This window comes from Acanthaster planci, linkage group LG17 (genome assembly GCF_054643075.1).
Source record: "Acanthaster planci isolate LZ-2023a linkage group LG17, COTS_SCS, whole genome shotgun sequence".
Lineage (NCBI taxonomy): Eukaryota > Metazoa > Echinodermata > Asteroidea > Valvatida > Acanthasteridae > Acanthaster > Acanthaster planci.
The window spans coordinates 6,657,389-6,671,036 of NC_141793.1; the positions used below are offsets into that span (position 1 = coordinate 6,657,389).

Genomic DNA, 13,648 nt, shown 5'->3' on the forward strand with positions numbered 1-13,648 from the left:
TTTCAGTTTGTGTGAATTGCTTTTCAAATGGATCAATTATTATAAACAGACTAACATTAAATAAACACTACATCCTGTACAACTCATATTTCAAATGTTGGAATTTATTTCCATAGAATATACCACCGCTGTTTCCGTCTGTATTAAACAGGGAACACCTCTTGTACGCATGCGTCAGTTTTTTGACGAGTACGGGCAAGTTGCATAATTCATGAATCTTGACCCATTTTGTAAACACTGCCTAAAAGTCATGATAATACTGTATATTCACGATTTTGATGAATGTTTTCGACCACTCCCACACGTTTACACTTTTTACTGACAAGTGCAACAGGAGAAGCGAACTGAAATGGATTTCTTAAGCGCAAAATTTAAAGCTAAACTGAGCTGCTCCGATTTTGTGTTTCTGGCGAGGTAAGATTTACAGATGAAAATTCTATATGACCTAGAGTTTTCCTAGCCTAAAACAGCACATAATATCACAAAACAACTCTTCATCTTACAAACTGTATATTCTCTTCTGTGCAAACCCCAAGGTTTTTGAGAAATGTGGACTTTACATGGGTGATATTTTCAGCCTGAACTGCCATTTCGGTAGCCCGCGTAAGCGCGGTACCAGTGCCAGACTACTAAATGTACATGTACATGTATATCACGCGTGGGCGATCTGCCCGACTGACTATCGCATAACCGCCTGACTACAAAAAAATGCGGGGCGACAAGCACTTTAACTCGATATTCTTTGGTAAATTATGACCTCCCAGCAGTGCAAAATAACCTCCACTTTCTGATATATAAACAGGTTGGGTGCGGTATTGTCAAAACTTTTAAATGACTGGTATTTTAAACAACATCCTCGTAGGTTGATAAATGAAATAGTCCTCTTTTCAGATTACAATGTACATGTACTTTCAAAAACTACATAACATGTGGATCACTTTTACTTGAAAGGCTTTGAAAGAAAATTTGAAATTGTTTTCTTACACTGAAACCGTTTGTTTTAATTTGTCACTTTTTAATATCTTAAATAAAAAAATAGTTCTGGAACTGCATACCAATAAAAAAGGAAAGAACAAAGCTACTCTTGACAAAAGTTTCAAGGATACAAGCAAGTAAATTTACCACTTTTAATTGACAGACTATTGGAAAGTGGCTCTTTGATTATGGATCACATACACAATCTCCAGACATTATGCAGAATATGTGCTGAGAGAGTAAATCTATGGAAAATCCATAACAGGCAACCTAAGCCTTGCTCAGAAAATCAAGAGAAGACAAAAGCTAAGTACAAAATCAATGTAGAAACCAATGGGCCACATCGCCACCATCCCTTCATGTGCCATCTTTGCAGTTGAAATCTTCATCTTGCTAAGACACATCCTGTGCCAAATGATTGCCCCCCCCTCACCCTCCAACAGGCCCCTGCTTCATTTGTGAAAAGGTGAACATTTCAAAAAGAGGTGGTTGTCCTTCCAAAGGGAAACATGCTGGTCTTTATAACTCTTGACAGGGAAGAGGAGAAAGCCAAGGCAACTGTGCAGAGGAACTTCGGGTGTCTTAGGCAAACAACGACTCTGACAATGGGGCAGGATTTTCAGTCAGATGATAGTTCTTTCATTTGCAAGTACTGCTGCAAAATCTTCAACAGATCTACCGAAACACAGCGTGAGCACACTGGTTGATTGGAATGCCTAGAAGAGCTGTTTTCCAAATCGTCATCTTCAACAGTTCTTTGCCCAGTATGTAAGAAGCAAATCAGCCTTCTGCATATCCAATTTGCCAAGCACTACTTTGTGAATGTCCTCATGAAAAGAAGTCAGCAGTGCACTGAGCCAGGTTCGTGAACAAAAGAAAGTTACATAACACCGCACGATCTGGGCTCTTTTTACAAGGCTGCAGGCCTGGCTGAAATACTCCCGTCAATGAAGGTCACATGGTCAACTAAGAGTAATGCCTGAAGATTACTTCGTGCGGCTATAAACAACCGTTACATGAAATGATGAATTTTTGAAAGATTTTGAAAACGGAAAAAATAATAGTCGTGTCGGCCCAGCATCATCAACATTGAAAAATGCCCCGGCATGAATTGGTTAATGCATCTTGTGTGGGTCAAATCATAAGACCATTCCTTCTAGTCGAAACTGGAAGTGGACTTATTGTTTAAAAGTGGTAATACATGTAGATATTGAGTTGATTTGAATGGTGTTAGTCTATTGGGATAATGTACTCTTCAAAACATGTACTGATGATGTCACACAATTGTCAAGTGCCTCTAGTGACAGGTTGCTGTGGCCTTGTGGCTAAGAGTATTGGATTCACAGTGGGCAGGTAAAGTCGCAGGTTGCAGATTCGAATCCAGCCTGGGGTCATGGTGAGTGTGTCCTTGGGCAAGGCACTTTGTCATTCATTGCTTCTCGCCATGCCCCAGGAGTAATTGGGTACCTGTGAGGGTATGTGATTGATTGAGCCGCTTTGCACCGAATAGTGTCAGCATCGAGCTGTATGCACAAGGAGCTGAGATGGTATTTGGCAATCTTGCAACTTCATCAAAGTTACACAAACTAAAGCCTAAACTTTCTACAAAAATACTGTCCTGATGACGTTGTCAAATGTCAAATTACAAGTGTTTAACCATTTGTTCATGTTAAATCTTTAAAAATCCACATAAAATCAACCGTGACTTCCTGCAGCTTGCCTTTTGCACCAAGTCATAAGCGTAATCTTCAGTCTTCATTTCTTCTCGTGTACGTTACTTCGCTTGACCCTTACTTCCAGTCGAAACTGGTCCAAACCAGAAGTGCTTTATAATTTAAAATTGATGATAGATACAAACCTACTTTCAACTGTGTAAGTCTTTGACACTATAGTATTCCTCAAATCATACAATGGTGACACCATGCGACATTTGAGCCCACTCAATCTACCAACAGGTTGGACAATTTCAAAAATCTATTTTGAAGAGATGTCTGTGGCAAAGTTTGCCAGCATCGCTTGAAAATTGGTAGGTACATGTGCATGTATAATGACCTGAATCCCTGCAACGTTTGCGCAAAAATTGGGGCTGTTGACATCAGACCACGCGACCAGGTGGTTTCATTATAATGAAAAAAAATAATAGTGTTTTCATTATAACGAAAACACTTTTCATTCATTAAAAATCGCTAAAAAATCAATCAAACAGCTACCGTTTGAAGTTGTCCATCAAAAGCTAGAGTAAATATCTGCATCTATAGATTGTCTACAGTGTTTGGCTCATTGCATTGTTCACACCAGTACACGCTGTGCGCGGCTGATGAAAAAATGCCATCTGCTGAAAATGCTAGCAACTCCACCCGTAGGGGTAAGAGCCGTAGCAGTACGAACCATATACTTTGTACATGTAAAGTGTGTGACAGAGCCCCTCTATTTTAGGGGAATCAGGCAAAATGCCAAACTTGTGAAAGGGAAAGCGTGTGGGTGTGTATTGTAATGCGCTGCTGGAACGGTCACACAGAGCAGAATTTGATTCTGGCCTGCTCCGTGCCGGTAAATGCACTGTAATTTTCTAAGGTACATGTACCGTATGATTGGGCCCTGCATATACTGTGAGTGTTAAATTTTGAACTGCGGACTTAATGACAGCTGTCTGACTCCCGCCCATTCCAACTTCATTTTCATCAAACCAAAAGAGTTTCCCAAAACCGTTCGGTGTTTGTCTGCTGAAAAACACAACATTCGTTTTGTGTTACAGATTATATTCACAATGTTCAAAAGCCTGGTCTAAATACTGATGGACTAGTAAAGACCTTAAGACTACATGTACATGTACGATATTCATTGTAAGGTTCCCTGTCCTTATTTATCCATATGTACATGTATGTATGCAGTGTACATGTGCTGATAATGTACACAATGTGGACAAATTCATAATCTGTACAATGAATATGGGAAGCAGAAATGAAGACGAAGTGGTAGCTACAACGTGTCTAATGGAAGGCTGAGTATGAACATTAAACTGGCTTCTGTGAAATGGTCAAGCTGTAGGCCCCAAACAAAATATTCCTCTTTGGCATCCCCCCTTCTGTTTACAAAAAGGGTCCATGCAGAGGGCATTTTTTACACATTTCTCGGAAATGCACCTACATGCATGTGTCCCATTTCAACCTTAATTTGAATTTTTCTTCTACCGTTTTTAGACTGTGATGCTCTTTTGTTTTCAATGCTAATGCAATTTGCAGGTATAGTATGAACAAACAAAGGTGATGTAATTTTTGAAAAAATGCTTGGAAATTACAACTAGTTCAGCACTCAAATTTACCAAAATTTAGCATATACTGCTGTCTGAACTATAACTTAACAATGATTATATACTGAAATTAAATGACATGAAAGTAGACAAGTTAGCATTTTCTCAGAAGTTCAAATTGTTAACAAGAGTTAACAAATTGAAGAGAACCCCCCAAATGAACAGTCTTCCTCTTGTTACAACACAGGAAACAGTACCCTCATTCGTGAGGGAAAGCATGCTTGATATCATATTACCAACAGGGATATCAAATACATGCACACTGTACATAACGGTACATTGAAAAGGAAGAGCAAATTAATTGCACAAAATATGATGCCATGTAACATTCACATCAAATGCCTTTCAAATATTCCCACATGAAATCCATATACATGTATGCCCACTTACATACATGTATGTACATGTATATATTTGTATGTTGATTTTTAACAAACATACCTGTACCAGTACATGTCCATACTGATGGCAATGGCTCCGTCATTTGAATTTTTAAAGCATATATACAATAATAAAACGCCCAAAAATGAAGAAATTGATCTTATTAATCAAACTTTGGATATCAGATAAGGAAACTGGAAATTAAGAAATCACACAAAACATCATATCACATCAAATGCCAAGCAACATAACGGATGTGTGTCCACGATAACCCTCCTCAAGATCTTCGGCAATGCTCTTAACAAGAATGTTTTTATAACAATAAGCCATATTCCTATTGGACTGCAGCCAAATGGGACCATACCACAGTATTCCTTTGTGTCAGTCTACCACACTTTCCCTTTTGGACTTCTAGAACCACCTGGGAGATTTTATTTGCAATGTGAGACAAGCAGAACATTGTAGCAAGAGATCACAGTCACTATCTGTAACATTACCAATCTTGCAAACCTGACAATTGATCAACATGATTCACTCACACAAAAGAACAGATTTTGGTAAACAATAAATATATCACAAAAATTCAATGAGTGATAACGAGATAATTTAACAGTTGAACAACGAAATTGACTAAAACAGAATTTGAAGCAATGACTTCTTTAAGGGTAATTCCAGAAATTAGGGGTCCATTTTTTTGGTGTCCCTGTCACATCTGACATATGATATTGTAAGTTCAGAACACATTCTTTAATTTCCAAGAATGATGAATTATGCAAATTACAAATGTACCTGCCAAACAAATAGCAATAGTTTGAAATCAATTCCAGTGATATTTCCATATCAAATAAAAAAGGTCAGATGTAACAGGGACACGAAAATGTCACACTTTTGGACCCCTAAATTTCTGGAATTACCCATTAGCAAAATTCTGTTGGACAGTGCATGTACTGTACAGTATTACTCTATGAGCATATCCACACTTGAGCAAAAACCTGGCTCTGGTATCATTTACAGGAAACCTACACCCCACACCAGAGGCAATGGTTGAGAAATCCAATCTATGTTGTAAACTAGCCCATACATTGGTATGTCAGGAGTTGATGGAATTAGGCCAAGCATAATGCCCCTTAGATAAACTAATACACCTCCTGAGGGGATCACATTCTACAGTACATTATAGCTGTAATTGGCAACAAGTCACCAACCACTGTTCATGGCACATGCAAGTGATGTACCATTGTGCCGAGAACTGAGATGAAAGGGCAGGTTTGAACAAGGTTTGAATCATGCTTCAATCCCATTTCTTTGTAAATCCAAAGATAAGAGGTCAGAATTTACTACAATGGGGCCATGAGGTGGAAAGGGAAAGTGGGTGCTTCCCCCACTTCTTCGAAAAAATAGGGGGAACAAGAAAAACAGAGTCAACTGGATCAAATCCAAGTCCAAGTCACGAGTCACAAAGGTCAAGTACAGGTACAAGTCAGAGTCACCTGTCACCATGTATTGGAAACACATTTTCAGGTTCTGCAAATGTTTCATTGGCAGAAATGAATCATTTTTTCCTCTAATTTCCTCCTGCAGAATTGGCATGCTGCACTTGAGCTTCCGTTGCATTTCTATCAAATTGATAACCCAAAAATTGACGACTACTGGTACTCTAAGAATGGATGCCATAACTGATCTCTGTGCATTCACAAACACGCAGACCGTACTGATGTCAGATCGTCAGACCCATTTATAACAAGCTGCAACTGAGATAAACTTGGAACAGGAACACACATGATTCAAGTTTTTGCTTGGCAAGGCACCAGACTGCATCCAACAAGAATAGTCTGATACATCATCGTGTATTAATGCAGTATCAAATTTGGAGTCTGAGTCCGCAGCCCTGAGTCCGAGTCATTTGTCAAAGTGACTCGAGTCCAAGTCATTCAAATATGACTGGAGTCAGACACGAGCTCAAGTCTGAGTCATGAGTCATACGAGTCTGCAAAGTACTCCTGATACATGCAATGACACTGAAAACGTTCATCAGTGTTCTGGTTCATTTTTCCTTGGAAAATTCCATTCTGTCTCAGAAAGGGTATTGTTTTAATATTCAGTGTTTTGTCATAAGTGGATAAGCATTTTAACAAAGTTTTAAAGCAGAAACAATCTGTCTCATGACAGGGTGGAAGTTTTTCCCTGAAGTTAAATATTCAATACACAATTATTGAATAACCTGCTTTACAGCAACGCTCTACTTTAATGCAGTACCGGTACAATATTTATTAGGCTGTGTTCCCTGAATAAGGTTCTAGGGGGAAAATTTGAAAGAGTTTGTGGGATTTTTATTTTGCATGATATGTAGAGGAACTTTCATGGACTTTTCTTGGGGTTGTCAGGTTGGAAATGAGTAGAAAAGCTGCCTTCAGATTTTAGAAGATTTCAAATTTACATTCATGCAATACAAGTAGCACAAATTTTGAAACAAAGTAAGTGTTAATATAGCCAAGGTTCCATTGAAGTTACAAGGGCCAAGCTTTATGAGAAGTATGAGAAAGTATCGAACCGATCTCTGTTTTGTTGAGGGAAGGCAGGTTTCAGATTTGCCATCTATCATTAATCTGTAAGCTATTTTGTTTTGTATAAAGTCAGATAATTAATCTTTTTGCTCTTTAAATAATGTATTTGTTACAAGTCTAAAAATACTGAAATTCATATGTTCTCATTTTACTGTGCAGGCCTTTTGAAATCATGTGCTGAACAACTTCTTAATGCATAAAGCCTGATACAATGCTGACATCCATGTATATTACATTATTCATTGTGGGTATTGTATAAAGTCATAAACATACATGTACATGTACATATGGATTTGGCTCTTGACAGTTTAATGTGGTGTCAGCAGAAATTTGTTGTTTTATCAGACAATTTCTGGGATTTTGCTTTTTTGTGGATTTGGCAATGTCTTTATTTCTTGTAACTGTTTAATTTTTCCAGTTGATAATCCAACAAGCACTGAGGGTCAGATCTTCCATATTACCTGAGATGAAAATGTGACATTCCTGGAACAATGCTCCAAAATCAATAACAAGTCACTGTCATTGGCATCCCAAATTGTGAAAATCACACATATAGCGTTTGTAAATGTTCTTATGCAGTGCACATTTTCCAGGCAGGTCAATCAAAAATATGTATGGTTTCAATTGACGTGCTTGATACATGTCAGCACACAAGCATGAGCCCATGAACTTCAACTTGATCCCAACAACAAAACCATACATGTACAATGTACATCAAATTGAGTTGAAACTCCAAATCTGTACTGACAATGAGAATCTTTAGATAAATGTATGTCAAGTTTTAAAAGAGATCCACCAAGGGTCAGTCAAGTTTTTGGGGACAGAAAGCACCTCTCCCCCGGCTGAGAGATAGTCTCCTTATCTCCCCTTCCCCGGGCTATCTTAGGGTTAAGGGCAGTGAGCAAGCATCCAACCCCTCCATTCTTCGGTCTTAAATTCATTCCTTTCCCAGCCCTGTGGTTGGTTGATCAAAGTTTAAACTGTCTTTTGCTTTGGTTCTTCATAAAGGTGAACATATCAAATGATAATTTCACACTAAACAATATTTTGCTATCTCCAAACAGCAAAACTTTCAGAGCAAAACAATGTGTAGTACGCTTGATCTCCACAAGTTTTCTAATTGCTAGACCAAAGTTCTTTACCAACTACCGTTGCTGAGAAATACTGAGAAATGTGAAAAATTATCTGCTGTACTTAACTTACAGGGTATGATAAATCAACAGTACTTTGCTTGGGACATGCACAAAATCACAGGATACCCAAAATCCACAAGTTTTAGCATAACAATCTGTGTTCTGCAACACTGACTTCTGATTAAAATGCAAGGTCATGAGAAGCAGATTACCTGTCAACAGTTCAATCTTTTTTCCTCTGTGGGCAACCATGAAGGTAGTTCACTAATATTTGGATTATCATTGATTGACTGTGCTTTCATCCAGTCACAAAAAAATGGACATTCTGTCAATTAAGGGATCATTTCTATCCTTTCCAAATGACCTGTGAAGGAACTCAAGGCTCTTTCTTCAGCTTGTGAACATTGGTTAATGATTTTTCTTTCCAGTAAATTTTACTCCAACCAGCACAGTTTGCCTTGTTTTTCACCATCATGTTCCAGAAAGGTCACTACATGTACATGATAAAAAACCTGGTGTACATGTACATGTATGGGTGCATGTGTAAAGATTTGCCATTACTACAAAGTTGCGCGCTACATGTACAATGTACATGGAAGGGCATTTACAGGTGGGCATTTACAGGTATGACTGAAAGTTAATCGATAATATCCGATCTATCGATTTTGCTTTGATATTGATATGAATGATATTACTTTAACATTAAAATCTATACGTCAAAAGCGGGGAGAGATAATGAAAAAAAATGAAGCTATAAATTATAATTAAGTAGCTGTTGTTATAGACAATAATATCTTGTCTTGAAATAAAAGTGTCCGTTTTTTGTGGCCAAGAACAGCAGTCAGCAAATTTACCTTTGATTTGTTTTTTCCTCTTCACAAAAGATTATGGTAAAAAAGTAACAACTATGTGGTGTACAATGATTTTTGCATCGTTTCATACATTTGTACATGTAAAAACTTGCGTGTATTAAGCACGCTGCACATTTAGCATGGCACTTACTACACAAGAGAAAATGCAAACTGTAAAATTGTAAAATACCCTTGTGTCTGGGTACCAAACCTCTTGGTTATTGTACGCATGGCACAGCGGAGCTCTGATGGCCCAATCTCATTCCCATGGGTGCGATCTTGCCGTGCCATGTTGGCTCCTACCATACCTTGCGCGATCTAACCCTTGGTATTGGATAATTTAAATATCCCACTATTTGGGATACTTAAATTAGGACTTCAGTCAGTGTGTTTATGTGAAACACAGATCTACATGTACATGTGTGTGATGTGCAAGCGAATACGTGGGCATGAGCGAGCAACTTTTGAAATACGTGTGCGATACACTTTGTGCTTAATACCCAGTCAATGTCGATTTTGTATTCTACATGACCCAGGGCTAGTGAAAGAATGTGCACGCAGCCCATGGAGTCGAGGTTGCTGATGGCCCGAAGCAATGCTCGAAGACTGTTTTACATGTGGCTGTGATGTTAGGGTTGCACTACACCAAATATGCACCCATAGAAAACAGTGCAAAGACAGACCGAAATAGCGCTGCCTGTTGACTCTAAGGAAGAAGTTGGTTTCCGTTTTTTCACTGGAAATTCAAGATTTTTTCATACGCCTTTCCCTGAAGACTGAGGTACTGTCCTGGGAAGCAATGAGCAACTAAACCAGGGTTTAGGCTAGTAAAAATCACTATGTCAATGCATGAAGCTGAGATCATGGACTGGCCAGAGTATGCTGTTTATGCATGTCTTCGCATAACTTTGAATATACCGTTCTGACTACAGGCTATTGGTGTTGTCAGGTGCTCTTTTGTTTGGGGACCATTAAAAAAGCTCGGAAATTCCAACAGACCTATCACGTGCTGTACGGTTAGGACCAATTGGTAGGGGCCTAAGCTGCTTAACCCCAAAAGGTATTCAGCATTATGCCATTGGTTTTGAGCTTCAAAACATTCTTCGATAAAATTTGATATATCGGTATTATTGATATTGGGCCGCCGATATACCCGGGATCAATATCGGCAATTATCTATAGTCGACAAAGCTTACTGAAAGGCCCCTTTAGGTTTGTACATTACATGTACGTGTACATGTATGTAAAACATATATATTTACAATAGTTACTGATCAATGTGTTTATGGGATGATTCTCTAATACATCATGGCTACGAGTACAAGGTACTGGCACTGCCTACTGGGTACCAGTGCATCAGTTTCGGTACTGAAAGTCAAATACAATAAAACATTTGAAAGACAACATACACATTTTGGGTACAGTTTCTTTTACATGTAGCTTTACTGTGTATGAATATGATGCATAACAACAGATTCAGACATAAAATCAGTGTACATGTAGGTTTGTAACACCTTATCTACAGAAAAAGAAATACCACTTTAACTTTATGGGCAAAATACCTCTCATGTACATGTACGTCCTGCAAAAATTTCTTTGAGAATCTTTCCACTTCCAATGCACTTTTGTGGGTTCCAGTGTACGCCTGTCCTGTTGTAACTACATTGTACACCACCCTGACCACAAAATTCCAATGAGACAATGCAAACTGAAATTATTTTTAAGCTGTACACCCACACAATCGACTGAACAAGTACATATCTGTCTATACATGTACATGTACCGGTACTTTGACAGCAGACAAGTACTGCACTTACCAATTATCAAAGGTGATAAGGCAAAGCACTCATCAGCAGTGATAGTCTAACCCACTGTCCAATTTGTCTTGGACTGAAATTCCAAAAAGTACATTATTTTTAATATATCAGCACTACGCATTGCAGCCCCAGCCAAGAACTGATAGTGATGTTGCCATAAATGCGTACACATCAAACAGAGACAGCAAGTCACCCCAGCACTGGTATCCACCTTTTGTGTGCTTCCAATCATCTCTAGTGTTAGCCTACGGGGCCTGGGTTCAATGCAGTTAACGTGACAGCTCCTGAATAATACCCATCAATGTTTGTCAATGGTACTTACATAAGGCATTTGGATGATGCTTCAATTGGAGTCAGGTATTCTTCTGAGGGTTTGATCTAGACAACTAGTTTTTTCCTCTCGTACCGGTCTGCACTGCTCTTTACATTCACAATGATCTGCAATACAAATAGTGAAATGGATTGATCCATTTAAAATAGGGTTGCAGACTACAGAAGAAAATGGGAAACAGAAATTAATGCATCTTCTTAACAATGAATCCTCTTGGTGCTCACAAATGCCAAATTCACAACCGCTAACTTGAAGGTAGACCAAAGGTAATGTAGTTAAATTACATTTTAATGTTAAAGTTTCTTTATCTGGCAATCCTGGCTTCCCAAATGGACCAATCCTATCACAACGCCTACAGGTGTGCTGTGATACCAGGTGGACTCCTACATGTACATGTATGATGGGCATGTTTCATTCAGAAACAGAGTGGGTGTTCAATTACATCAGCTTTCTGTACATGTACATGTATACTCTTCATGATTACATGTACAGTACATGTAGGTGTATAAGGGAATAATTAGAAAGGAGACTGTCCTGCAAACTGGAGCAAGTACAGCAGCTTCTGATCAGACTTCAATGAGCAAGATCTTGTGTGACAATGGGAAAGGTCAAACACCTTTATTTTTCAAAAGGTTTTGCAACGCATGCTTGCCTCAATCTTTTCCTCCAATACATACATGTACGAGTGTACGGTATGCAATATACAATTTACTCATGTCTTCCCCCATTATCATATTGCCAGTAAAGCTCTTTTATTCTATTGAAAGCAAACAGAAATGAGCTGAACCAAAGCATAACTTGAGCACACTTTCTTCTCTACAGTACCTTCTCTTTACTGATCTTTCCAACACCACACTTCTGTGCTATACAGGTAGCTCCATGTACAATTTGAACACATACTGTCTGCACATCCCCCTTTTCTTATGTCAAGCAAAATACACCATGATCAAGTACTGCAACTCTCCCTCGCCATTCTTTGTTTGGCAATACGGCATTCTGAGCAGCTACGTATAATGTACATGTATGTAATACACGGCGCAGATTTCCTCCTCTTTGGTTCAATTTAAGTTGTGGTAAAAACTTCACCAAGGTAGAACTGTGATTGTGGTTGGAAAATGCCGGTCACTAGAAACACAACTGGAACAATCCATACACATGTACAGTACACAACAAGGCAGATGTGCAAATTTCTCACAAGAAATAATGATGTAATGTACAGCCATGCCATCTGATTTCTTTCTTAGATTAGAGGCCTCTTCAAATATTTTCTTTTCTCACCTGCCCTGTCAGGTTGACAGTAATGTTTAAACTGGAGAAAACCAATCCTACAGTGTAGAGAAGAATAAGAAAACCCATCTACAGGCTGGTTCATACTTAGCGCGAAAGCAAACATAAATGCAAATTTCTGACATCAGATCCAATATTCACTTTGTGAATTCTTAAAAGATGAAGACATTTCAACTAGAGCGAAATCTTTGTGTCGTCAAATTCACTTTGCTTTTGCATTCGCCAGCAGTATGATCCGGCCTTTACAGATATTTGAAGAGGTACAGTACATTGCAATTGAAGTTTAACGCTGCGAAAAGGATTGAGAAAAATTGCGAAAGGAAGTTGCATTTGCATTTTGACCACAACTTTTCCCCCCTGCAAATTCGCAGCAAATCAGATGCAAATGGGGCAAACAATGTGTGAAAATGGTGCGAATTTTTGCGAACACCGCATGAAACATTTGGGGAAAAAAATTGGTGTGTGAAAACAGTGTGAAAGGTTGTTAGAGTAATGCGTAAACTTGAGAAAACAAAAAGTGTGGTGCAGTGAAATGCTCCACACTGGTCCCACATGTACAACTACATTGTATCATGCAGTGAAGAGTCCATTCTGAATGCTGCACTGCACTTGGGGCCACGGCCGACTCACCACATGGAGTGTGCTGTTGGGCACCAGTAGTCTGGTGCTAGTAGCGATCACAGCATCACTAAGTGCAGACAAGCACTTGGCTGTCCATGCAGCGCAATTGCGACCACGTGCTCACCACCGAGAGCCGTGCCAGCGTGGGGGTTGTTTTCTTGGATTACCATAAATAAACACTCGTCAACGTCGGAGAATAAATTTCAAAAGTTGTCTGGATTTCGAGTAATTACATGTACAGCTGTATACAGGAGTCTCCGAGTCATGAAGTCACGGAGTATATGAAATGTGTACATACATGTACATGTAATTACAACAAACTCAACTTTCTCTGCCGTGGTGACATTGCTGTGATTATTTTCCCACATATTATTTATT

At 38.8% G+C, this 13,648-nt stretch overlaps 1 protein-coding gene across 5 annotated transcripts in view; it reads right to left on the reverse strand.

Annotated features, from left to right (window-relative positions):
• The window catches only part of LOC110989331 (ly6/PLAUR domain-containing protein 6-like), an 89,614-nt gene that overhangs the window by 43,886 nt on the left and 32,080 nt on the right, over nucleotides 1-13,648 (reverse strand). For 3 of the 5 annotated variants that reach the window (XM_087147667.1, XM_087147669.1, XM_087147670.1), the window contains exon 2: nucleotides 11,354-11,469. The gene's annotated coding sequence lies outside the window, so the exon portion shown is untranslated. Of the gene's footprint in view, nucleotides 1-11,031; nucleotides 11,105-11,353; nucleotides 11,470-13,648 lie in introns of all 5 variants that reach the window. The other 2 variants (XM_087147668.1, XM_087147671.1) reach the window with 1 other exon arrangement.